At 42.1% G+C, this 26429-nt stretch overlaps 1 long non-coding RNA gene across 2 annotated transcripts; it reads right to left on the reverse strand.

Annotated features, from left to right (window-relative positions):
- Positions 1–1820: 1820 nt before the first annotated feature.
- On the reverse strand, positions 1821–26415 carry LOC310674411. 2 transcript variants are annotated; one of them, XR_014509570.1, is made up of 3 exons: positions 26288–26415; positions 25673–25767; positions 1821–3972 (listed from the first exon to the last, which is right to left on the reverse strand). It is a non-coding gene; the product is annotated as an uncharacterized lncRNA (long non-coding RNA). The 2 variants fall into 2 exon arrangements; XR_014509571.1 differs by lacking the exon at positions 1821–3972 and adding an exon at positions 18141–18345.
- Positions 26416–26429: the final 14 nt, after the last annotated feature.

Below are 26429 nucleotides of genomic sequence, written 5' to 3' on the forward strand. Positions count from 1 at the left end.
ACAGTCTCCACTGTGCCTGATTTCTGAAGGAAACCCAAATTCTGGGTAGGCACCTAGAACCCCTGGAATCTCACATCGCTTGGAGCTAGGGGTGGCGTGTAACAACATATATTGTAGAGGCCATGTATTCCTAAACAGCACCTAAACACACCTCTTTCCTTTATTCCATGATTCTTTTATCACAGGTGGGGAAATGTACTCTGAACCCACTCAGGGGTACATTAATCTGTTCATATATAGCAAGGGTGGGGGAAACTCCAGCTAGTGGGTGAATCATGGACTGTCAGGCTTTCCCATTTGGCCCACGAGGCCATTTTGGGCAAACCATGTCCATCCGCCCTACACCTAACAACATACAGGTAATGTTGGGGCTAGGCCCAAAGGGTGAGACTTTCTCAAGTGTGTTTGAGCAGCTTCCAAGGTGTCCAAAAGCCAACTCACTGTCAGGAGCCTTTGAACTGCTGCGCAAATCAAGGACCTGGCAGGATCCCTTCCCTTCACATCAGGTGATGTGAGACAAGAGTGATCCTACTCGGTCCGGGTGCATGAGAGAATTCCCTGCAGGGAGCTTGCTTGTGCACCCAAACCCAGCACTAAGGAGGATCACCCTGCATTGGCTGATGCAAGGAGAGAATGACCCTGCTTGGTCCAGAGCTCCTTCAAGGAAGGCCTCTCACATGCTTGAACCCAGTGGTAAGGAGAATCACTAACCCATCGCCTCCAGCATTGGCTGATGTGAATGGAGAGTGACGCACCTTGGTTCAGGTATGTTTTTTCCACTTCTTTTCAGGGATTTGAAGTGAAGCAGCTCCTGAAACAAGGGGGGAAAGCCTTGCTTTTAACATCACCTTGCTGCCTGTTTTTGTTGACACATTTCTTGACTTGCACACATGGATGAAGCAATAATTACCTGAGTATTAAGAAGGCATCATCATTAGACGAATAATGCGGAGCGCCAGAACTGTTGCAGGAACTAAGCCACTTAAATATACAGTAGCATGTGTCACTCATTATTTTTTACAGCATTCCTAGTATTGTTTCCTATTATGACTACCATTACATCTCCTATAATGCCTTTAAAAGTAATTGTAATGGAATTCACCTGGAAAAACTAGACTGTAAGAAGGTTGATCACAAAATGTAAGTGGTAGACTTTTGGAATTAACAGATACAGAAGGAAAGAGAAAAAAAGAAGAGGCAAAGAGCTGAAGGTTGGGAGGCATATTGAAGTGCTGTGGCTCATCAAGTGCTAATTGTAGTGAGGGAATGGGATGGCAAGGAAGGGATGCTGTGGGCCAGATGGGGAGGTCTGCAATCAGCTCATGGGCCAGCAGTTGCCCACCTCTGATTTGATATCTAGAGTTGGAAGGGACCACAATGGTCATCTAGTCCAAACGCCTGCAATTCAGGATTATTTTGCCCAGCGTGGGGCTCAAACCCATGACCCTGAGATTAAGAGTCTCATGCTCTACTGCCTGAGCTATCCCAGTGTCAATTAATGGCAAATGAAGTAAAGCAGGTAATAGTGGCATGTAAACTGGGGAAATCGCCTTTTGTACCTTGCTGGGCTTAAATTAATGGGCATCTTCCAATAAAACCAGATAAATGTTTTAAAGGAGACCATAAGGTTCGAAGACTTTCAATGCATAATTCTAAATTTTGTTTTTTTTAAATTTATTTTTGTGTTTGTATTTTGTATTTTTATGCCGTGAACCACCCTGAGATCTTCAGATAAAGGGCGGTATACAAATTTAATTAAATAATAACAATACTGTTGATGTAAGACTTTGTTCTGTTGTGGAACATGATATGAGGCAGGATAAATCACAAATAAGAAATCACATGTCTTTATTATTTGTAGTGGGCGGGTTACAAAAATATAACAAAATAAGTACATACATTTTATTCCAATCATAAAACAAACCACAAAGACACCCCTTTAAAAGACTCATACATGCTGTCGTCCTTACAGGCAAAACTTTCAATTCCACCCTCATGTCATTTACATTGCTACATTCAGAACAATAGCCATACAGGTGCACTGTGTTCTTCTAAGCTAATGCCAGGGTAGAGTAGTGAGAACTGAAGCATTGTGCAGGCATAAAAATTATGTTGGATCAAGAAAATTAAAATGATAATGAAACAGATGCCTTCCCATAAGCATCTGCCTCTTCACCCATAGATCCCTTGTTTCACTCCTTAGAATTAGCGTAATCCACCCCTCCCACACTTCATTCATAATTATTCTTTTTCTGACACCTCAAAACCACCATAATCCTACTATGGCTTTTCTTAGACCTGAAATATTTCTTCTCCTCTATTATACAGTACTTGCATCCCCCACCCCCATTTCTTCACCCACAGAATTAGGCCCTGCACATTTATTTATTGGGTGCAGTTGTCTGTCAGGGATGCCATTTGGCAAAGGAGGAAATTATTTGTGCCCCTTGTGTTTTAAGACCATTGCAATGCTCCGAAAAAGCATCTATAATCCTGACCAACTCAGTGGCTCTTCATGGTGGATTACTATTTTGTCATATAATTAAAAGGACTTATGTACAAAGTATACCTTCTCCACTGAATGAGCTATCCCTCGTGGACATGATTATCAAAGGCACAAACCTCCCTGCTTTTTTAAAAGAGTGGAGTGACTCTGACCTATTTTGCTGACACTGTTGTATTTATTGTGAGGCAGTGGAAGGCAGGAGTGCCTGGCGTTCTCTGGTCCATGGGGTCACGAAGAGTTGGACACGACTAAACGACAACAACATAAACAAATAGCAGATTTAAAGTTCCCTTAAAAATTTTACACAACTTATTTTCAGTTTCTCTTAAATATATATGACTAGACCTTTAAACCAAGCTGCAAATTTTGCTAACCACGATTTTTTATCAACAGCGTGTAGGAATGGGGAAATCTGTTCATTTTGATTTCTTTCAATTTCTCTGCAAATCTCAAGTTCTCCACATTTTAGCAACAGTTTGCAACTTTTTTTAAGTGGCATGAAAATTCCTCAGCCTTTTACTGTGCCCTTCTTCAAATACAGCCATGTTTAATGCACTTTTGCCTAATATACATATTTTGCAAGCAACAATACAGTCTTGTATGTTACTGTCACAAACATATGCCTTGTAATGCACACTTTCCTTTAATATGTGCATTTTTGTACATATTTGGTTGGAGAACTGCATCACAACATTTGGAGAAGTGGATCATTGCATTTCTGCCCATGTATTGTTTCCCTTAGTCAGCATAGCAGGAATGACCATCATATGAAGCTTTTTTCAATTACTCATAGAATGGCATCTTCTGTCTGATACCAGAAGGAATGGGACAGTCTCTGATCCAAATTCTCCAGGGGAAAAACCGCCATACTAATACAAATTTATTCCTTGTACAAATCCAGTGAAATTTCAATTAATTAATTAATTAATTAATTAATTATTAAACATATGGAGTGTGAATTTAACCTATGAAGTAGAAGCAAAGTTTTCAATTCATCCCATTTTTTCTAGAGAAAGAAAGTGTACAAATCCAAAACACGCTTACTATGTTTGTGTTGTTAACGCATTTTTTAACGCATTGAAAGACTGGAAGGAGCTTTGTAGAAATAAGTGGCACTTTAAGAGGGCTAGATATAATGAACATTTAATTGTTCATAATGTAAGCTAATAAGCTTGAAGCCTAATAATAAAGAAAATTGCTTTGAATCAGGATATTATTAGCTGGGATAGATGAGAAAAGAGCTTTGCAAATTGATCCTGGAATGACTAACCAACAGTTCATGGATGTGAAATGGAAATGGCATTTCCTGTAATAAAAAGGAACTTAATAATTACCTTTGACGAGGCCCTTCTATGAAATACTGGTTCCAAGTTTAGTGAGGAACATTGTATCCAATGGGGAACAGATCACAGAATCATAGAATTGTAGAGTTGGGAGGAACCTGAAGGGTCATCTAGTCCAACCCCCTGCAATGCAGGAATAATTAGAAAGAAGAATAAAATTACTGTATTGGATAAACTGATTTTTCTTTTCAGCAAAGAGCTTTACTTTTGAATGGCTTTAAAACTGAAAAGGAGGGTTAAAGTTTAAAAGATCAGTTTAGGGCTTATCCACACTTACCTTTTGCTGTGTGCTTTCCAGGCACACGCTGGAAAACTTGCTCTTTAAATATCAAGTGCAACAAACAGCAATTTGGGTGTTCTGCTCAAATTCAGTGGTAAAGAGTGGGTTTTCACAGGGAAAGCTCAGGAGCAAAAAAAGGAGCTTTAAAGCATGGACCATGCATGGAGGAAATTAAGTGTGGATAAGCCCTTAATAACAATTCAGAACTGATTAAATAGTTTAAAATATAAGTTCATGGGTGTGTAGCCTCCATAAACAAATGGTGAACTCAGGTTGGCTCTCAAGAGTTGTAAATGCCCTTGTTCTATTGTTGCCTGCTGGCCATTTCCTCAAGTCCCTGACAGCAGGTAGCAGCTCTACATGGGTATGGCTTTATTTGGATGAGAAAACACTGAAACTGACAAGGTTTCCTCCCTAATATCTTTTGGGGAAAAAACAAAGTAAAACATATGTAGAGACAAATAGCAGACACTCCTACAAGGCACCAGAAACGCTGTCCCATGTCACATGCCCAGAGGGAAACCCTGTACCACCAAGGTGCCAGTCTCCTCCAAGACTGTTTGCAAGGGCACCATATTGCTCTGTCACACACTCCTACCTTACACTAGCCTCTTCCTTGGCTCTCTATACAGTGGTACCTCAGGTTAAGTACCGTATTTTTTGCTCCATAAGACTCACCTTTTCCCTCCTAAAAAGTAAGGTGAAATGTGTGTGCATCTTATGGAGCGAATGCAAGCTGCGCAGCTATCCCAGAAGCCAGAACAGCAAGAGGGATTGCTGCTTTCACTGCGCAGCGATCCCGCTTGCTGTTCTGGCTTCTGAGATTCAGAATATTTTTTTTCTTGTTTTCCTCCTCCAAAAACTAGGTGCGTCTTGTGGTCTGGTGCGTCTTATGGAGCGAAAAATACGGTACTTAATTCGTTCCAGAGGTCCGTTCTTAACCTGAAACCTGAAGCACCACTTTAGCTAATGGGGCCTCCCGCTGCCGCCGCGCCGCCAGAGCTCAATTTCTGTTCTTATCCTGAAGCAAAGTTCTTAACCTGAAGCACTATTTCTGGGTTAGCGGAGTCTGTAACCTGAAGCATATGTAACCCAAGGTACCACTGTATGTCTATGTCACTTCTTCTAACCTTGGATTATTTCTCATACACTCAGTAAAGTTTACCTGGTACCAAGTTAGGGTGAGAAGATATTGCACACAGGATGGGGAGTATCCATGGGTCGCATCCAGTCAACAGGCTACCAGGATCACAGCCCTGCACTACAATATCTGATTCTGTTACTTTTCCACTTATATTCTATTACTGTTCCAACCTGTATTATCCAAATATATCTAGCAATTTTGACATTGGAACACAGTATAATTTGTTAAGGTTTATCTTATTACTTTTATATGGAAAGATAGTTGTGGTTCATATGAATCCAGGAATTTTATTCCCGGATCTAAGATCTCACAGCTGGGATGAGCTTATTACTCATTTCTTATAAAATAAGTAATTCAACTCTGCCTGTTCAGAATTTGGAAGACTCCCTGCTAACACGCAAGCTCCCATCCCACCACAAACCTGGAATGGATTGAGGCCAGACACACAAGGAAGCGTTACTTTATTTATTTATCTTATTTTCCACTTGCCCTTCCTCAAAGGATTTCAACGTAGCATATATGGTCTAATCCCATTTCATCCTCACAAAATCTCTGAATCTCTCTAGACAAGAAGAAGGGGAGGGGACAAATTAGTCATGATAGAAATATAATCAGATAAAAATAATAGAAGGAAAAAGCCAACCAACAAGTTCCTCCTTCCCCAGGTGTGTGACTTCAGTTGACTTTAGTTTTGTTTTTTAGCTGTTGACATGGAGCCTTCAGAATTCTAAACCGGTAGAGCTGGTAAAAATAATAATGTACAGTCCGGATCTTAGAGTTCTTCCTTCTTTCTACAACAATGAAAATGGCAAATAGGGCAATTTCCCAATGGCACTTGCTCTTGATGAGATTTTAGGTTTCTGTCCTATACCCAGTTACTTACTAAGTTTCATTGAACTCTGTGGGACTTCCTTCTGAGTCAGCACTTAAAGGATAGTGCTGCTACTGGCTGGAAAGGACTCATTTATTCAGGTTGGATCCAAACAATTGTAATCACACATCTACTGGCAGAATGAGGCTTTATTGCCTCTTGCTGCAATTTTATTCACCTTCAAAAAGCCATTTTTGACAAGTGGAAAACCCTCCAGCCAGAACAACATGTGATTTGCAGCTGAGAAGAAATCCACAGAAATCAGGGGGACACCCTCCACACCTTACAAAGCTTAAGTACTTTCCTCTTGCATAAGTAGGCCTCTTGGACCCAACCCTGTATTTGAGGATAAGAAATTAATCATTTTGATAGGCTTGGTTGGCTTAATTTTGTACTCCATTGCAGGATGTAGTTTGGATCATGTAGTTTTGGTCAATTTGAACTGTAGACAGTTTGGTGCAATGCACCTTGCCTATTCTGTATCAGTGGCACTCTGATAGAGGAGTAGTAGTAGTAGTAGTAGTAGTAATGATAATAATAATAGGTTAACGCAGGAAAATATCTACATTGGGTCAAAAGACTCTTTGGGTTTCCCCTGGCCCTTTGACACTAAGAAGATGAACTTACACAAATATTGAATGGGCTGTTATTCTAGTATAAACTAGAATGTATCACTTAATTTAATCATACAGATGACAGAATAACCCAAAATAGCTGTGGTAGGCCATCACTAGAGTACTGGCCATGATAATTACTATTGGTAATGGAAATCTTTTACAAGTCAATTACATATGTTAGAATGCCAAGTTCCTTTACATATGCATATGTTTTTGCCTGTGGCATTATCACACCGCTAATATACCATAATTCAATTTTAGTGTTATTCAAAAAAATAGAAATAACTAGAACTTTTTTCTTTTTTGGTAAATGCTTCAGAGAAATACATAATGAGTAACTTGCTAATAGAACTGTAATTAAGATCCTTTGCAAACAATGGTTAATACATAATTTCAGCCTGACTTAATGGCATATAAGATCTCCATATCTTCTTTATGTGCCACTGTACTACTTTGAATATCACTGCAATTATATCAGTAAGATGCTGCCATACAGATCTTCTGGACTTGTGTAAACAATCCTGGGGAAAAGGGAATCCGGTTGCAGTTGAATCGTCCCACGCTCCCAATATTAATGGCACACACCAGTCACTGAGTTGCATGATGACAAAGCTGTCCACATTAGGCATGCATAGATGGAGCCAAAACACACACAGCTATGTCAGAAGCAAGACAGCATCACACGGTGCAGGTTGGAATTAGCTATTAGCAAAAACACAATCTGCACAGGAATGTCAGACTGGCACAGGAGGGGGGCCAGTGGTTTATGGGTTTTGGTGCCACCCGTGTGGCAGCAGCCAAGTCAGGGGGAAGTGGAAGGGTCAGAGCAGTCAAAGACAGAGGTGGGGGCACAAAACCTGTCAGAAGTGGAGGAAGAGGCTGCTCAGGTGAGAGACAGGGCAGCTGAATCCCCACCATTCCCTGCCCCACTGTCCTCTTGAACCAGAAGGGGCTTGAAGAGGGAAGAGCAGTGACAAATTCCATGCAGAAGTTTCAGGGATTAATGGTTAAACCACTCTGAGAATTGTAGGTCTGTGAGGGGTGTAGGGGGGGTCTCCTATTTAATTGATTGATTGATTGATTGATTGATATCCTGCACTTCTTCCCAAAGAAGCCTAGGGTGGCAGGCACCCTAACAACTCTCAGCACCCTTAACAAACTACAGTTCCACAATTTGTTGGGGGAAGCCATGTTAAAATGGTACCATAGTGCTTGAAATGTATAGTCTGGATGTGACTGCAGACCGTCAGTAACTACTCTTTTGAATGACAAACCCACAAAGAGGGAGGGGCAACACCTAGGCAACTTATTTGGGCTGTATAATAAACATGCCAGCACTCCTCCTGAAGTTGGAAGAACTGAACAATATCCATCTTGCAAGAGGGACCTTTTGCTGGGGCAACGTGAAGAAGGGGGAACTACGACAAGCAACAAGGGAAGCCACAACCTCATTTCGACAACAGCAAAAGTTGGCAGATGACTTGATAAAGCATTGGGATGGGAAACAGGCAAATCAGGTTTTGGTCCTGTCAAGGGAATACTGTAGCAGAATTAAGGGCAATCCCACTTTATATCTGATGCAGGGGACAGGCATGGCTAGAACACATATAGTCAAAGGAAGCTCCCTATATCTGTCCATGTAGCCACAGTAGCCTTTGACATCCTTCAAGCTGGAGCTAGGGAGCGCACAAATGGACCATCAGAGTCCTGGCATCCTCAACATGAGCTTTTTACTTCAGCAAATCCAATTAATCCGTTTTGTAGGATTCCTAACCATCAGGGAGAAGACCAACCTGCTCTGTTTTAAAGTGTAACCTTATTAAGAATAAAGAACAATGCAAGCATTATATAGACAAAACTGGAAAAATGTCACAGTCACTATTTCACAGAATAAAGGTTCATGCCCCATAAAAAGGGGAAACACCTATACATTTACTAAAAACAAATTAAACAGACCAAAAAAAGAAGATATAGTCCCCACCCAAACCAACAGATTCCTAAGAAAACCCAACATGGTAGCATTTGATTTCAAGAAATTTTTTTGTTCAAATGCTGAGAACAAAAAGCAACACAAATTTAGTCAAAGACATGTAAGTAGACAATAAGGGATGCTAAAAAAGAATTTGAGAAGTACATTGCTAAAAACAAAGACCAACAACCAAAAAATAATTTATCATTAAAATCAGAAGTTGGACCTTTGGAAACAAAGGTGGGCTAAAAGAGAATAAAGCAAATGCAGAAAAGGTGCATGGTTTATTTGTACAATAGCAGTGTATAATATTGTACATGGTGCAGAGAAATGGGTAGAGCAAAGCTTTTCTCCCTCTATCATAACACCAGAATACCGCAGAAACAATTGTGTCACTCACATTTCACTTCATTTCAAGCTGCTGACTCGGAAATAATTATTTTCACATTTCAGACGCATGCATACTTCCTTCCCAAACTGCAGACTTTAGTTTTACTTTATCTTGTTTTCTAATGAATACTGAGGTTGAGAAAGCACATCCATAGACACAAAAGCTTTTACTACTTAAATGTGGTACATTGTTCTGGGAGCAATTTTATTCCCCCTTCCAAATGTTAATGCCCCCCCCCCGGTGTGTGTGTGTGTGTGTGTGTTTGTGTGTGATGAAGCATCAGCTCCTGCATTATGGAGATTGGGGGACGGGGCTGCACTGCAGCAGGGGCTAACCTCCAGCCAAGCAGGTGGGAAGGTTTGACAGTGGCCCTCCTATGGGCAGTAGCTGGCCTAGCAGCCCAAATCAGAGCGCTGTGGGGGCAGGGCTGGGCCAACTCAGGATCTGTTGGATTTTTTTCTGGCTCATTTGTCAGGTAAAGAGCCCAAGCCAGGCTCCTCTGCTGCACCAGCCTGCAGCTGACAATCACCCAGAGGGGAAAACATTCCAAGAAAACCACTCCACTTTCCAGCCTGACCAGGAGAAGCTAGCAGGGCTTCAGATGCAGTGGTGGCTCTGCCTCTCCAATCATCCTCTGGGCAGGGTTAGGATTGCTCTGCCCACACAAGAAAAACCAGAAAGTATAGCACAAATGCTGTAGCCAGCCAGTGTTCCTTAGCCTTGTCGGTATCATCTGTGGGTTGTGTTAAAAACCACCTCTGCTGACATAGCAAAGGACCTTCAGCACCCAATTCTGCATAAGACCTGCTGCAATGGAGCTCCCTGCCCCACATCACCAGCATAATACGCCTACAACAAATCACAAGGGCTACAGTGCCAGCCCAAAGACTGTCAGCTGAGAGGCACCACATGCCAACTGGAATCTACATTGCTCTATAAACCTGTAACGTTCAAGGCAGCTTCTGAGTCTGAGCAATTTGCTTGGCTTAGTAGCTGACCTGTCCAGTACCTGATCAGCACCCTGCTTTAAACTGTGCACAGACCTGGAGCACTTGCTGCAACCTCTAGGCTTGGTTGTGTTTGTTATGCATGCATTTGTGTACGTGTTTCCTTATTCCTCTACCTAAGATAAGGAAGTGGAAAGTGACAAAATATGACGAAATATCATCTTTATTTTTATTTCTTATATTGATATACCACCCCTCATTCGAAGATCTCAGGGCAGTTCACAAGATAAAAGCACAGAATAAAAGCACAAATAAATAGAACAAAAGCAAAACAAAACAATAACCCCTCTTCCCACAAACACATTCAAAAGGCCATAAAGTATTAATCAGCCAAAGGCCCGGTTGAAGAGGAAAGTTTTCAGCTGGTGCCTAAAGATGTATAATGTAGGCACCAGACGAACCTCCCTGAGGAGAGAAAAGGCCCATTCTCGTGTTGCTACCCTCCGGACCTCTTGTGAAGGAGGCACACGAAGAAGGGCCTCAGATGATGATCACAGAGCCCGGGGTTGGTTTATATGGGAAGAGCCGTCCTTGAGGTCTTTTAATGGTGCCAGTCAGGAGAGATTCAAAGACATCTCAATCTCTGTACTTGCTTTAAGTTCAAACATTATCTAAGAAGCATTCACCGTCATAAAGTACGAACAAGGAGCCTCAGTGACAAAGAGCTGTTTTATCTTTTAATATTAAGTAAGAGACAGCTATTAAATGAACAAATTAATCTTTCCTTTCAATTAGTCATACTTTGATGTTTGGAATCCAGTATGTTCGTACAATTATACTGGATTTAGTTGCTTATAGCCGTAATAGTAAGAGTTTCATGTGGTTACCAGGCTCCCTTGTAACTTTCCACACCCAGTAAATTCACTGAAACGATATGCAGGAAGATTGTCTGCATTCAACATTTGAATTTCTTCTCAGAAAGGTAATGAAAGGAGAAATTCAAAATGTGCTGTGTGGCTTTATAAAAAAAAAACATTAAATATAGGCTTCATTGCTATGGGTCAGTAACCTGTGATGGAATGACTTCTCACGCTCCTTGCTTATTTACAAAATGTTATCCAAGTATCTGTTGTAAAATTTGTTGATTTCGTAAAGACCTTGGGCAGAGTCTGAGATAACATTCTGAAAGCAAGCTTAGTGCCTCCTTTGTAGCACTTTTAAAATGACATTTAGAATGGAAATGAGAACCTGTCTTACTTCACAGTGCAGAAAACTCTCAAGATTCTCCACCCCTTTGCCCCTTTCCTACACACTTTATAACACTTTATGGAGGGTGCATGAGTACATGGGGGTGCTTGCACAAATACAGTAGATAGTATTGTTCTGAATCTGCAGTTTTGGAAAGAAAAAGCACCTGCGTATTGGGAATGTGAGATTATTTCTGGGCTGCCAACTGGGCCTGATAATTTATGTTTTAAAATTGGAGACCATTAAGAAGACCCTGACAGCCATTACTAGCAAAGGATGTGAAAACAGGATGCAAGACTAGATGGGTCTTTAGCCTGGTCCAGCAGGGCTCTTCTTAGGTTGTTCTGATGACCATCATCTCCTGGCTTGCTTTCCTAGCCTCAAAGAAACAACTCATATTGTTGTAAACCACTTTGAGGGTTTTTAAAAACAAGTTGTATATAAATTTTATGAAAGAAATAAAATTGCCCACATACCTTCAAGCACATTTTTTACTATTCGGTTGTCACTGCTTGAAGTCTGTCCAGGTAACACCGGACAAAAGACAAGACAAGCTGTGACAGTTGCTTTGAAGTCAACCAATCTGAGCAGTCATTCACACACACACACACACACACACACACAAGCTTGCCACAGATGAGTCAGTATCCAGGCTGTGGCATCTTCATCTAACCAAACTGACCATAATTTATAATGGCTTTATTAAGCCACATTCCTCAGAATGCAGTGGGAACAAGGAAGAAATGCTGCAGTTGCTGCGACTGCCACACCTCCCAACACTGGAGTGAGGGAAATCAGGACACAACTTCAACAGAAGCTACCCCCCCCCCTCGGTCCTGTCCCATCTCACAGACACTGCCCCACCCACTCAGCTCCCTCCCTCTCACCTTTGCCCACCTCCTCCACCTTCACTGCCACCACTGCCTTTGCCACTGTGGCCTCCGCAGCCGCCGCCACCACAAGTACCGCTGTTGCCGTAACCAAAGCTGCAGCCTCCACCTCCAACATACTCCCAGAATCTGGCCCCACTTTCTCCAGAGATCTCAAAAACCTACATAATTCCATCAGTCTCTGAGAGAAGATCAGGTCAACACAGGCTGTGGCTCATAGTGATTTGTCTTTTTACCACATATTGACCTGACCACCATACGGAAAAGATATTAATACCCACATCCAGGGGAAGACCCATTTCTTGGCTGAATATTAAATCCAAGATGTGCCCTGAATCCATGCATTAGAATCTATGACAGTCTCTGTAGAGAGTGTGGATGTAGATTGTAGTGGATAAGGGTGTGAACTGTGAGCAGAGAAGTCTGTGGTTCAAACCTCACCTGACTCATGAGATCACTAGCTAGTCTTAGTCAAGTTTCTATTTGCTTAACTTGAGCCTGCCTTCGATATCATGGGGATAATCATATTGGGCAACCACAGAGCTGGTGTAAAAACAGAAGTAGTAATGCATATAATGTCCTCTGAAATGCACTACATAAATACAGAGCATACTGATATAGACTTTTTTGTGGGGGATTACTTCCTGTCTGAATTGCACTGTGAGCCTATTTTGTAGATTACATGATGAATGTTGTTGGGTTCAATTTAATGTGTATGGATGGCCAACTGTCGTGTGTGATCTGGTTGAGATTCCTGCATTGCAAGGGGTTGGACTGGATGACCCTTGAGGTCCCTTCCAACTCTACAATTCTATGAGTGAGAATATTTAGGAAGATGCCAATTGGTGTTCCAAATTTTGGCTAATTAACCATCTGTGAGAAACCCTGGAATAGCATAATACCATTTCCTTCATGTTTTTCTGCAGTTACATGCAAGAAGACCTTGAACTACAGACTGACTGAACTACAACCTGTCCATTGCAGGTTAAAAGGAAAGTCACTCATGGGAGAAGAAGAAGAAGAAGAAGAGGAGGAGTTTGGATTTGATATCCCGCTTTATCACTACCCGAAGGAGTTTCAAAGCAGCTAACATTCTCCTTTCCCTTCCTCCCCCTCAACAAACACTCTGTGAGGTGAGTGGGGCTGAGAGACTTCAGAGAAGTGTGACTGGCCCAAGGTCACCCAGCAGCTGCATGTGGAGGAGCGGGGAAGCGAACCTGGTTCACCAGATTACGAGTCTACCGCTTTTAACCACTACACCACACTGGCTCTCGCCCCTGTTGCGTTCTATACAATATGCCAATATGAGGATCAGAACAGGAAGCCAAGGGTTAACAACATAGGATCAGCAGACACTTCTGGAATCAGTTCAAGCATGAAGTATGTTGAGCAACATTCAATGAATCAAACCAAGGTACTCATGCGATTTCTAAAAGCAGGCATTGTGACGTCATTCTTTAAAGGTTGTGGGTGGAGTATCTTTTTTAAAAAAACTATTTGGGGCATGAAAAAGATGTGGAAAAACTGGAAATGTGAACCCCTTCTGCTTCCCGTCTACTACTCATTTGCCTACCCAGTGTGTGAAACTGCATCTTTCCATCATCACCATCAAAGCAATTTAACAATATAATAAACAGGAAAATAATAATTAAAAGTAAAAAAATTAATGAGTATTGGATACAAGCCTCCATTCTGTCCTTTGCTGCTTGTACCTTCATGTTATGACTCAGACTTCAGAGGCAGTGAGTGGGTTTGACATTCTAAGCCCAGTTCACACCACCTGTAAACAAGTCATCATGTGCACAGAAGACTCTGGATAGCTGTAGTAGAAGCCAACTCCAGCAGCTCCCAGCTGCATCTATTTCTTCACATTTCTCCTTCTCTCAAGGAGGGTGCAAAGCAGGGCTGGTAGTTCAGAAGGTTTTCAGCCTGGAGAGAGTCCTGAGGGCCAGAGAGGCATGGAGGGCTGGATTCCTCCTCCCCCCAGACCTGAGGTTCCCCATCCCTGCCACAGAAGTTAGCAGATGGTCCCTCTTTCCAGTGTCTTGCAATCAATTAACTCAGAGAGGTGAATACAGTTTCTATCTGTCAACCTGGAGAGCCATAAGACAAATGGATTCAGACATGAATCTCCTGAGCTACATATGTCAGCAGAAACTCAGGTGCTTCATTATGTTCCAATGTTCCTACATGCTTTCATATAAAAACTATAATTGAGCTATGAGAAAAAGGGTTGCAAATCTGTCAAAGACAGGTGATTTACAGCATACCACCACTGAATCTGGAATTTTTAAAGAAAAACAACATACAATTTAATAGTGATTTCTTCATTGCTGTCATTAGGAAATAAGTTGTCATTAGGAAAGATCTATATTAAGTACGTGTTGAAATACGGTACACACTTTCTACCAGACTGATGGTCAATTGAATATTTTGTTTTTTACCAGTGCATTAAACTTAAATGAAAGGGAAGAAGCATACTAACACAGCAAATATTTTGGGCCAAAGGGTGTTAGGCGTGGCTGAATGAAAGTCAGTTGAAAAACACTAGCAATTTTTGTTTTTACTATTGCAGTAAAACAGGTTTTACTGTATCTGAAGCAAGCTTCGACTGAAGACTGTTATGGAATCATCTGGCCATATAAATGTTACCGAAATTAGAGCAGTAAGTTACCACTGCTGGGGCAGCATGGGATACTTTTCAGTGAAACGTGAGAAATACTTGCTCTTATCCATAACATTCATTTGTTAAGGGATTAAGAAATGATAGGCTTACCCTGTGTACCCACTATACTTTTAAAGCACATTCAAAACACATCGTCATTTGTTAAGGGCTCCTGGAAATTGTAACTGTCTGTGGTGAGGTGTAAACTACAATACCCAGAATTCTTTGAGGGAGTAAATGTGCTTTGAATGTGCTTTAAAGGAACAGTGTGTACACAGGCCTAGGCTGCAATCCTAACCCCACTTATCTGGGAGCAAGGCCCATGAATTCAATAGAACTTGCTTCTGTGTACACACAGCTAGCATTGCAACTGGATCACAGACGAGCATAAACATGTTGATTCAGAAGCAAACCCCTCTAAGTTCAGCACCACTTACTTATATGAGCAAATTTAACTGGGAATATTGAGATTATCAATCATTTAAAATGAAAGCGCTCTATTATAGTTTATCAGCAAGAGTATAAATATATGTGTGGATCTATGTAATTAAGTGCGTCAGGGGGAGGTTTGCCAGGCCCTCACACAGAGATCCTGACTTGTCCTTTTAAATGCTTCAAGGCAGTGGGTGAGTTTGCACCTGTTGTGCTCCTCATTCCATTCCCCCACCTGCTCACCCAACCCTTTCTGTCCCTTCATCGATCTCACTCTCTGCCTGCAAGCCAGCAAGGTGCCTTTGGGAGTGACTGGATCTGTGCATATATTACCAAGTGGAATTCACAGTGGCTCCATAAGCACTTAAAAGAGACAGTCATTTGGACAAGAAACCAATGATTCTGATCTGAAAAGGCAAACCGGCACATTCATCCATACGTTACGATTTTAGCGACTCAGGGTATGGCAACAATAAATGGGGTTCTTTAGGGCAAGCCAATCATCATCAATATTTTGCAATGAAGACCTATCAAAAGTCAGCAAATTCATATTAAATGAGGGGGGAAATGTGTGAAAATACATGAATGCTACATGCAAAATGATTTGAACCAATATATACAGGTAAAGGTAAAGGGACCCCTGACCATTAGGTCCAGTCGTGGCCGACTCTGGGCTTGCGGTGCTCATCTCGCTTCATTGGCCGAGGGAGCCAGCAAACAGCTTCCGGGTCATGTGGCCAGCATGGTGTAGGTAGGTGTAGACCATCTAAAATACACAGAGTTACAATTTTGGGGTATATGTGTGGATACTGAATAGGATAGCCAGATGAAAAAGAGGGCAGGGCTCTGGCACCTTTAATAATTGTGAAGATATGAGGATTTCATCAACATTTAGTTTAAGCTACAATATAATAAACTTTTTTTGCTGTGAAAATGAATATATTCATATATATATATATATATATATATGCAGGTTTTGGTGTCCTCGGGTGTCTTCCCGTGTAAAAGTTGGGGTGTCTAGGCGACGTTTCGACGAGGTCTCACTCGTCATCTTCAGGCTGGTGCTTTCGGCTTCTTGTTACTGGAACAGAGCAGGATCTCAGTGTTTGAGTTCCTATAAATACTGTTGAGGAGGTGTGGTGTATAGCCTCCAATGTTCTGGGCAGAGAGGAGGTTCCCAGGCTAGTGTGCCTTTTCTTCTTTTGTTCCTTAATTACTTGAGGGATATCTTGAGTGATTTCTTGAGTGATTTCCTGAATCCCACTTAGGTGGGTCATTAGGTGTGGATTAGTTGCTAAAGCCTTCGTGTCTTGAACTCTTGAACTTTGTGAAGAGTTTTTCTGAGAAGATGGCTGTACTGCACTTGGTTGTGCTCTGGCTTGGCTTCGTGTATAGGGGCGAGCTGTGGTTTTGTGGCCTGTGCCAGCCAAACAGACGAATAAATGCACGGATCGCAGAACACAAGAATGCCGTCAAAAAAGAAGAAAAAACTTCCTCTCTTTTCCAACACATGAAAGAAACAGGACACGAAATTAATTTTGCAGATTCCAAATTGCTCTTTAACATGGAACATCACCACAAGAGAATAATCATGGAAGCCATCGAGATAGAGAAACACCCTCACAACATGAACAAGCGTGACGACACATCCCGCTTGCCAGACATCTGGAAATTAGCCCTCCCCACAAAATCTGACACCAGATCCAGAGGCACACAGAACGCCATCACCAATCAACCACACCAGACCCAAACCCAGACCCTCTCCACAGATAAATTACAGACACCATCCAGTAGCCAAACCAGGGTGGCACCTCCGGATGCTGCACCCCCCTGCAATCCCTACACAGATCTGGCTGGCACAGGCCACAAAACCACAGCTCGCCCCTATACACGAAGCCAAGCCAGAGCACAACCAAGTGCAGTACAGCCATCTTCTCAGAAAAACTCTTCACAAAGTTCAAGAGTTCAAGACACGAAGGCTTTAGCAACTAATCCACACCTAATGACCCACCTAAGTGGGATTCAGGAAATCACTCAAGAAATCACTCAAGATATCCCTCAAGTAATTAAGGAACAAAAGAAGAAAAGGCACACTAGCCTGGGAACCTCCTCTCTGCCCAGAACATTGGAGGCTATACACCACACCTCCTCAACAGTATTTATAGGAACTCAAACACTGAGATCCTGCTCTGTTCCAGTAACAAGAAGCCGAAAGCACCAGCCTGAAGATGACGAGTGAGACCTCGTCGAAACGTCGCCTAGACACCCCAACTTTTACACGGGAAGACACCCGAGGACACCAAAACCTGCATTCCTGTACCCGTGAAAATCTACGAAAGCAAATATATATATATATATATATATATATGAATCTAAATACAGTGGTACCTCAGGTTAAGTACTTAATTCGTTCTGGAGGTCCGTTCTTAACCTGAAACTGTTCTTAACCTGAAGCACCACTTTAGCTAATGGGGCCTCCTGCTGCCGCCGCGCTGCCAGAGCACGATTTCTGTTCTCATCCTGAAGCAAAGTTCTTAACTTGAGGTACTATTTCTGGGTTAGCAGAGTCTGTAACCTGAAGCGTATGTAACCCTACCACTGTAATACATTTTTTGGAACCAATATGTGAACCAAACCACAGCGATCCTTTGAAATTCATAATTATTCAATTTTGCAATGGCATTCTCCAACCAAACACTGTTTACAAAAATGAATATATTGGGAAAGGCTATTAAAGTGAACGCATTACTGGAAATATCATACAAAAGTGCATTGCAGTAGGGAGAATTGCTTGCATAAATGTAAAACCTGAACACAAAAAGGTGTTTATTGGGAGAAATGTGCACAAATGCTGCTGTATTTTCTTGAAGAATTTTTTAAATGCAAATTGCTGCAGAAATGTGGAGGGCTGAATTGAAGATTGGAAAAAGAAGAAACCGAGAGAACTGAAATTGACAGATCCATCCATTTGGGAGTAAACTGCATTTCACTTGCTGGGACTTCTGAGTTGGTAAGTATGAGATTGCTCTGTATAGCATATTTCTGAGAATGTGTAAAACAAAACAAAACTGCAATTCAGACACACTTACCTGGGCATGAATTGCTTTAAACTTAATGGCACCTACTTCTGAGTAGGCATGTAAAGGACTGCAGTGTAAGAGTATGACACAAAACTGCTGCACTGATCAGGAGTACCCAAAGGCCACTGCACTAACAAGCAGTTCCATTCCCCCCCTCTCACTGAGGGCATCAGAACCCCAGCAAAGCCCACGCAAACTTTGAAAACAGGGTAGCTTGCAACTGTGTATCTGCCAAGGCTCTAGCAACTGTTTGGAGTAGTAGTGTTTGCTCTTAATCAGAAACTGCAAGTCCCGACTGCTCCAAATCATTAAGTTGTTTACTAGCTTAATGTCCTCTTGTGCAGCTAGTTCAGTAGTGTTTTCAATGCAATTAAAAATATGTGGGATCAAAGATGAAACATAATATCATTAGTAAGGATGTTTCCCACAACTTCAGCAATGATTTGTTTGTTTATAACTTTTAAAGTAGCATGGACATGTAGGATCAGTTCCAGTTTCAAATAATTGATACAGTATTAACATTCCTTCCTAACTCATAGAAAATGCAGCACTTAAGCAACAATACTGCAATGTTTTTGCAACTGTGTCATAATGTGAAATGACTCTCAACAGAAGCACAACAGAAGCTCCTCATTTTTTTAAAGCTGGAAACTGTGCCTGTGAGCTTATCTAAGTACAGTGGTACCTCGGGTTACAGACGCTTCAGGTTACAGACTCTGCTAACCCAGAAATAGTACCTCGGGTTAAGAACTTTGCTTCAGGATGAGAACAGAAATCGCACGACGGCGCGACAGCAGCGGGAGGCCCCATTAGCTAAAGTGGTACCTCAGGTTAAGAACAGTTTCAGGTTAAGAACAGACCTCCGGAACGAATTAAGTTCTTAACCTGAGGTACCACTGTATGCATTTTGCTTTATAAGATTCACTTGGCGGTAGAGCCTAGGGAAGGGTTCTTAGGAACAACCTCCATCGAGGGCTAACTGTTCACACCTATCCCAGTGTGCTGATTCTTCGCCCAAGTAGAGATGCCCAGGTACAGGGAAAAGAACTTGCTGCGTGTTCCTCCCTCTACTGGAAAACAAACCTTGCAGCATGCAAGGACTGGTCCATCAACCTTGCCATCTGAAAGACCATTCTTTCATCCTAGGAAACTGCTTGGCAGGAAACGAAAATACAGAATACATTTCCCAAGCAACGTATTTTGAAATAGTTCCAGAAAAACTAACACCCCTCCTAAAATCATTGGTTTGGGAGAATGTAACTTGCCCAAAGAGCTTGCTTTTAGTGGTGGGTGTTTTAAGTTGCAACCACTTTTTAAGTTCTTCTAAGATCCAGTCATGTTTACAAGGCTCTCTCTTTCCCCTTTCTATACACTTGGAGTTAGACTTTCATCACTAAATCATTTAATAAGTAACTCAAACATGAGTTTAAAACATAGTTTATAATAAAAACAACAACATGAAACTTCTGTGTGGGCTTTTCTTTGAAGATAGATCTCTGTGTTTTTTCAAAGTATTATTATTGGGTGTTTCCAAACTGTTTTAAAACATTAAAACAACAGCATACTTTTGCAGTAAGGAAAGCGACAGGCAGTAGCTGATAGCTAGTCAACGGTACTCCCTTGACCTCCTGACAATTGAGTCACTGCTAACCAGGAAGGCAGTGGGGAGGTCAGTGTGGTGCAAACACACCAACAGGAGCACCAGGCTGGCTCTGTCAGTACATTTGCACCATGCCAATCTCTCTACCACCTCATTCCTCTCCTTCCCAATAAGTCAGAAGGTCACGTTAATGCCACTGCCCGGCCATGCTGTCCATTACTGGTGACAGGAAAATGCACTGGAAATTGTGGGGCCATAGTTTGACACAAGGCTGTGTATCCCTCAGAATGAATGCTCAGTAACAGCTGATGTCACAATTTCCTCACTATCATTGCACTATCATTGGAATGGATGTTAAATAAACAGGTCATCTGGAAGTGACCATGGTCATTAAACTTAAAGAGAGCAATACTACGTATGATTGCTAAAGTGTCCCAATGCATTCAACAGGACTTACATTCTAGTACAGTGGTACCTCGGGTTAAGTACTTAATTCGTTCCGGAGGTCTGTACTTAACCTGAAACTGTTCTTAACCTGAAGACCACTTTAGCTAATGGGGCCTCCTGCTGCTGCCGCGCTGCTGGAGCACAATTTCTTTTCTCATCCTGAAGCAATGTTCTTAACCTGAAGCACTATTTCTGGGTTAGCTGAGTCTGTAACCTGAAGCGTATGTAACCTGAAGCGTATGTAACCAGAGGTACCACTGTAAATGTGTTCAGGTTTGCAACCTTGCTGGAGTATCTATAGTAAATTTTCACTAGCAGTTTCAGACTGAATCAGACATGGGCTAGTACTTTTATTCTCATTCCCACCAACAAAGAAATTGTGGATTAATCTATACTAAGCATGCAGATCCTGTGACTCTCCGAATACTGGTAGACTTCAGGTCCCATCAGTCCCGGCCAGCATGGCTAATTGTCAGGCACGGTGGCAGATGTAATCCCACATGATATTGAATTTTAAATTGTTGTAATCTGCTCTGGGTGAATAATAAATTGAAACAACAACATCTGGTTCCCCACCACTGATCTGAACATGATACTTTGCGTTACTCTTGAATGTCTAAACAAGTGGGGGCCATTATTCTACATCACTGAGCCTTTGATGGAGGAGAAATAGGGGGGGAAATACAAAGCGGAAGTTATTTAATATGAGTATGTTTTTACATACCAAAGAACTGTTCGACTGAACACAGTAACATTTATTTTTAATAGTCATAGAACTTGGTCAACTAGTTTTTACCATGTGGGAGGACATGTGGAAGTGACAGAAACACCCTGACACCTGGTGGTGACAAGGTATGGTTGCAACAGTGTAATATATTTTAAGATAGGAAATCTGGAAGGGCCTTTCTAATGGGCATTCATGATGCATTGTGCTCATGTTGGTATTGCAGCTGCCACACATAATCCTACTTTCACTACCTTTTGTGCCTGGAAATGTTTTGAGACTGCTCCATTTCCAACCTGTGCATATACCATAACTTCAAAATGGATGGCCACCTGTCATGGATGCTTTAGCAGGGATGCCTGCATTGCAGGGGTTTGGACTAGATGACCCTTGGGGTCCCTTCCAACTCTACAATTCTATGATTCCTTCTGAAATCCTGAAACTTTTATACAACAAATGGTGATTTATTTTTGTCCCGCTTTTGCTGCACTATAGCCACTCCAGACAGCAATAATGTGGAAGCATTGCAGAAAAAACAAAAGCACCACCAACACACTATCATTGCAAAATAAATCTTCCACCACTGCACTATTATTGTGTCAAGACATTATTATTACAGAAAACAGCCACAAAAATCCCAATCTGGAAAGGCCCTACTTCTGCAACATTGTATCAGTATACTGAAGAAAGTGCTACCTGCTTTTTCTAAAATGAGGTTGGTCCCTAAATTCATGCAATAGTGAATATTCAAATTAGTACAAGGTTACTATGGGTATAAAAAACCCTGAACAATATTTTTACTATTTTTAGTTTGTATTTATTTGCAGAACGTTTGAATTTTGATGAAGATGGCATTGCAATTGCAGGGCTTTTCTCAAAATATTGCTAAGTCAAAAAGCCACGAAAGGTGGCTTCAATCTTTGTGATACTTATTTGTTTAATAAACATCTATATTGCCTTTAAGAATACAATTCTTCCCATAAAATGTGACAATAAAAGGCAACAGGTAACATTTAAAAACAGCTCAATAAAACAATCATATTATTAAAGCTAACGTTCTAGCATAAAAAATGCAGCATAATACACCAGCCACAATTAGTTTCTCTAAACCAAAGTAAATACAATACAATAAAAGGTTTTAAGTTATTACAACTATAACTTTTTTTCTGTGTTTATACTTTCATGGATATGGTTCTCCAGAGACAGTGTTGGGGGTGGGGGGAGCTCAGTACTGTAATGATCTTTTGAAACCCTATGAAAAATTGCAATACAGTCCTTTTAACTGAGTTCTGCCCAGATTCTAGAAATGCTGTTTGCTGCCCAGTTAGGACATTACGTGGCCCAGATTCTTTTTATTTATTTAAATGGAATAATAAAATCTCTAGCAGTTCTGGAGAAATAAGGGGGAATATGTTGACTAGGAGGGCTGCCAGGTTTAAGGATGTGCTGCCCAAAGGGCCATCCAGGGACCCCCATTCTGCCATGGCAGCTCCGCCACTGCCTCTGCCCCACTTTCTCCTTGAGCCAGTGGCGTTGAAAGGGGGGCCAGGGGGCGGTGCGCCCCGGGTGCCATGTCTGGGGGGGGTGACAAGAAGGCACCCCGTGGGGTGCTTGCTCCGCTGCCCCCAGGCATGGTGGCACAAGCAGCCATCATGCCGCTGCAGCCGCATGTAGAGGATCCTTTGTTCACGGCTGCAGCTGCAAGCAGAGGATCTCGTCACCATCCGTACGGCGTTTGAGCAGTGCCGGCGGCAAACTGCTACACACAACGCATGAATGGTCCCACACACATGCGATGTACGTAGCGACGCTGCACACACGCTGTACATAGCAGTTTGCTGCCAGCACCGCCTGAGCACTGTACGGTTGGCAGTGGGATCCCTCCGTCACCGCTACAGCCACAGTCAGAGGATCCCACTGCCACCACTGCAGCCACGAGCAGAGGATCCCGCCACCGTCCATACAGTGTTTGGGTGGCGCCGGCAGAAAACTGCTATGTACAACACATGTGCGGTGTCGCTCGCATGCACTGTACGTAGCAGCACGTGTGCGCAGCTGGCGGTTTCCCCCACCCCAGGTGTCGGTTAGCCTTTGTTCGCCCTTGCCTAGAGCCAGCATGGCCTCACCCAGCTTTCTCCCCCTCCCCTGCCTACCTGGTCTCTCTGTGCCTGCCTGCCTGCTACCATAAGCTTAATGGGCAACAGTAAGGAAAATTTCCTTTTAGGTTCTCTCCCAAACCACCTATTTATTGAGCATTCATCCAGTTTTGCTTGTGGAATGCTTGTACAGATGTTAGATTATATCTCTGTGGGTTTTTTTTACTAAGCATTTGTTCTGGTTTATGGAGTGGTTCTACAATAATGAGCATTCGTCCTGATTTGCTTGCTAGGTGTTTATACCCCCCCTTGTCAATTGACACTTTCCTAACTGCATAAAATGTGCTTCTGTCGCCAGGGCGACAGAACAGTTTAATCCACTTTAATTGCACAAGCTTAAATTACCTGGTATGGACTGACAGTCATTTGGGATGAGCCCCTTTCCTCATGTTGTGCTGGATAACATGCTAAGTGAAGTGCCGGGTGGTGCTGGCTCAACCATGGCTTTGCTGAGTCTGCTGTAGCATGACTGAACACTAATTTAAAAAGACCAAACGAGATGCTCTGGTGACTGGTGTCAGCCTTAGCACACCCATACCAGGTGCTAATCCTGCACCTGTTTCTGACATGCTGCTGCCCGTCACCATCTGCCACAGGCTCTGGCCTGTTTGGGGCTCTTGCAGGCTGCTGCCCTCCTTGTCAGCTGTGGCAAAGTTTGCTTTGTTTATTTGCTTTGCTCTTTAATTTTGATTTGGCGAGATTTAGCAAAGAGGTGTGGGACACTTTAATCTAGATTGGTTCTGTCTTCAAAATATGACTCTATGTGTTATTAGCTCAGTGGTGAGGAATATGTGTTCTGCATACTCATAGAGGCCATAATTTGAGGAGAAAGAAACAGAAAGATTTTGTCTTACTTACTTCAGGCCTTGTACATATCAAGGAGGCATTCAAGCAAACATACAGATCTACACAACCAGTTAGGGCATATGATAACTCATCAAACATCACACCTCTCTGACTGGTTGCTAAGCAGCACTTCCACCCACCTCTCTCTTGGCTTTCAAGTATTGGACTTTAGCACTTAAAGAATTAACGTTCAAGCTACAAACTGAATGATCCCCCCGTACCAACTCTTTGGCACACTCTCTCCCTCTTCCCCCCTGCTTGGCCCTTTCTCTGCACTCTCTTTTTCTTTCCCTTCTCTCCAAATAGCTAATCTATATGCACAATTATATTCAATTATTAAATGGAACACTTAAGTTCTAAAATGAGGAGCCATGGGACTTCTTTGGAAGCCACAGCCATGACCTGAGAGCCTTTCATCTCATCCCATATGTGTGGTGACTTGGTGTGATGACACACTGGTGAGAGAAATCTGTGCCTGATCAAATACACTATTTTCTTTCTAATCACATGCTACCTAGGACCTGAACCTCAGCACTGAGAGTAAATTCTCTGGGACCAAGCCCTAGTTGGAGTGTAGCTCAAGGGCATCAAGGCAATCTTGACCTGAACCTGGAATATACCTGAGCACCAATGCTGGAGCCATTTATAGCTGTTTCCTCTTCAAACACCTTTCTACACTGCATCTCATATCTGCTTCTAATAAGCAGTGTTGTGCATTGTAGAGGCTGATTTAGCATGAGGGTGGAAGAGTGTGGTAGCTGGGCGCTGATGGATAGGTGGCCCACTCTTTTGGTGGAACATAGGACTTTGCAACTATGATTTTCATCATTGTTCCATACAAAATAGGCCTGCCTCAAGGTTCAATTTGTACAAGCGCTTGTCACAATACCCATTCATTTCAATGGGATGCAATAGCTCGGATTCCAAGATAACTTAATTTTCCTCATGGAATTAAAGTTTCTTGTCACATCCTCCCTGTTGAAGCTATGTGAAAAGTCTCTCTGCAAAGTCAGGAGACCCACCCACCCAACCTGCCATACAGCCTCTTTGGGGAGAAGGAATGTAAAATTATCACTGAACTTTTTGTAGGATCCAAGCCAGAGTACCTAGCCCTTATTTTCATGTTGCTGCTGTCCACAGATATAGACACATTGGATACATAAACTAATGGGTTATTTCCAGCCTCATTTTGACATTGACTTCTATGCTACAATCCTACCTAATCTTCAGTTTGAAGATCTAAAGCAACTTCTGGTCTCTGCTGTGGCATACTGTTATTTTCAGTGCATTCCCATCTTTTAGACGCCTCCCTTTTATTTACTCGGCCTACCTGCTATAGTATAAATGAGCTTATGCCTCATTTATTGTATTTGGAACCAGTCTGTCCAGTTTTCAAATGAATTTAGTTCCACCCAAGCTTCACAGAACCTCACCTTGAGTTTATAATTATATCTGGCATGTTCAAAGCAATGCAAATATCCTTCTATTGGAATCACATATGGGTAAAAGTACATACTTGTTGCTGCAAAAATGCTGGAGGTGACATTCTTCCAATGGTCTTTTTATCTCCTCAGAAGATCTATTAGATTGGCTCTCCAAGCTTTGCAGTATCTGTCAACATGAATTATGCTTTCAAACAATACTAATACAACTGTTAGCCTGGCATGGTATAGAAGTCAATAAAAAATAATGTCAATGAAAAATCTAAATTAAATAAGAGAATCTGTCTGTGTCAACCAATTTTAATCATTGAAGTAAAGTATTCCTACTCAACTGGCTTGTGCTCAACAAGTAGATATGTAACACTCCCAATGTAGGCAAGAAGGGGGGGGGGAGTTTTGGCTGTGGCAGGAAGGCAATTATTTTTATATGAATGAACACTATTTGTTTGAACTTACTGAAACCTTGCACAGAATCTATTGGCCCGGTTTAAGAATGGCTAAATAATAAAGAGTTGAGATTGGTCCCTTCCAATTCTACAATCCTATGACTTTATGATTGTGTGCAGAAGTTTAAGGATTTCTCCCTTGAAAAACACTTTTCACCTGTATGCCCATCACCAGCGCATCATCAATTGCCCACTACAGATCACCCTCAGTGCATGTGGCTCTCAACACACACGGTTGCCCACCTTTGTATTAAAGTTACACAGGCTGTGGAGAGTTTGGAGTTGGCGCCAACACTAGAAGCAAGGCCTAGCAAAGGCAACCCTGTATTTATGCTAAACTGCGGTTCTTCATAATAGCCGCCATCTCGTTGGCAATGCGGAGTCC

Source organism: Podarcis tiliguerta (assembly GCF_965153285.1).
Source record: "Podarcis tiliguerta genome assembly, chromosome: 3".
Lineage (NCBI taxonomy): Eukaryota > Metazoa > Chordata > Lepidosauria > Squamata > Lacertidae > Podarcis > Podarcis tiliguerta.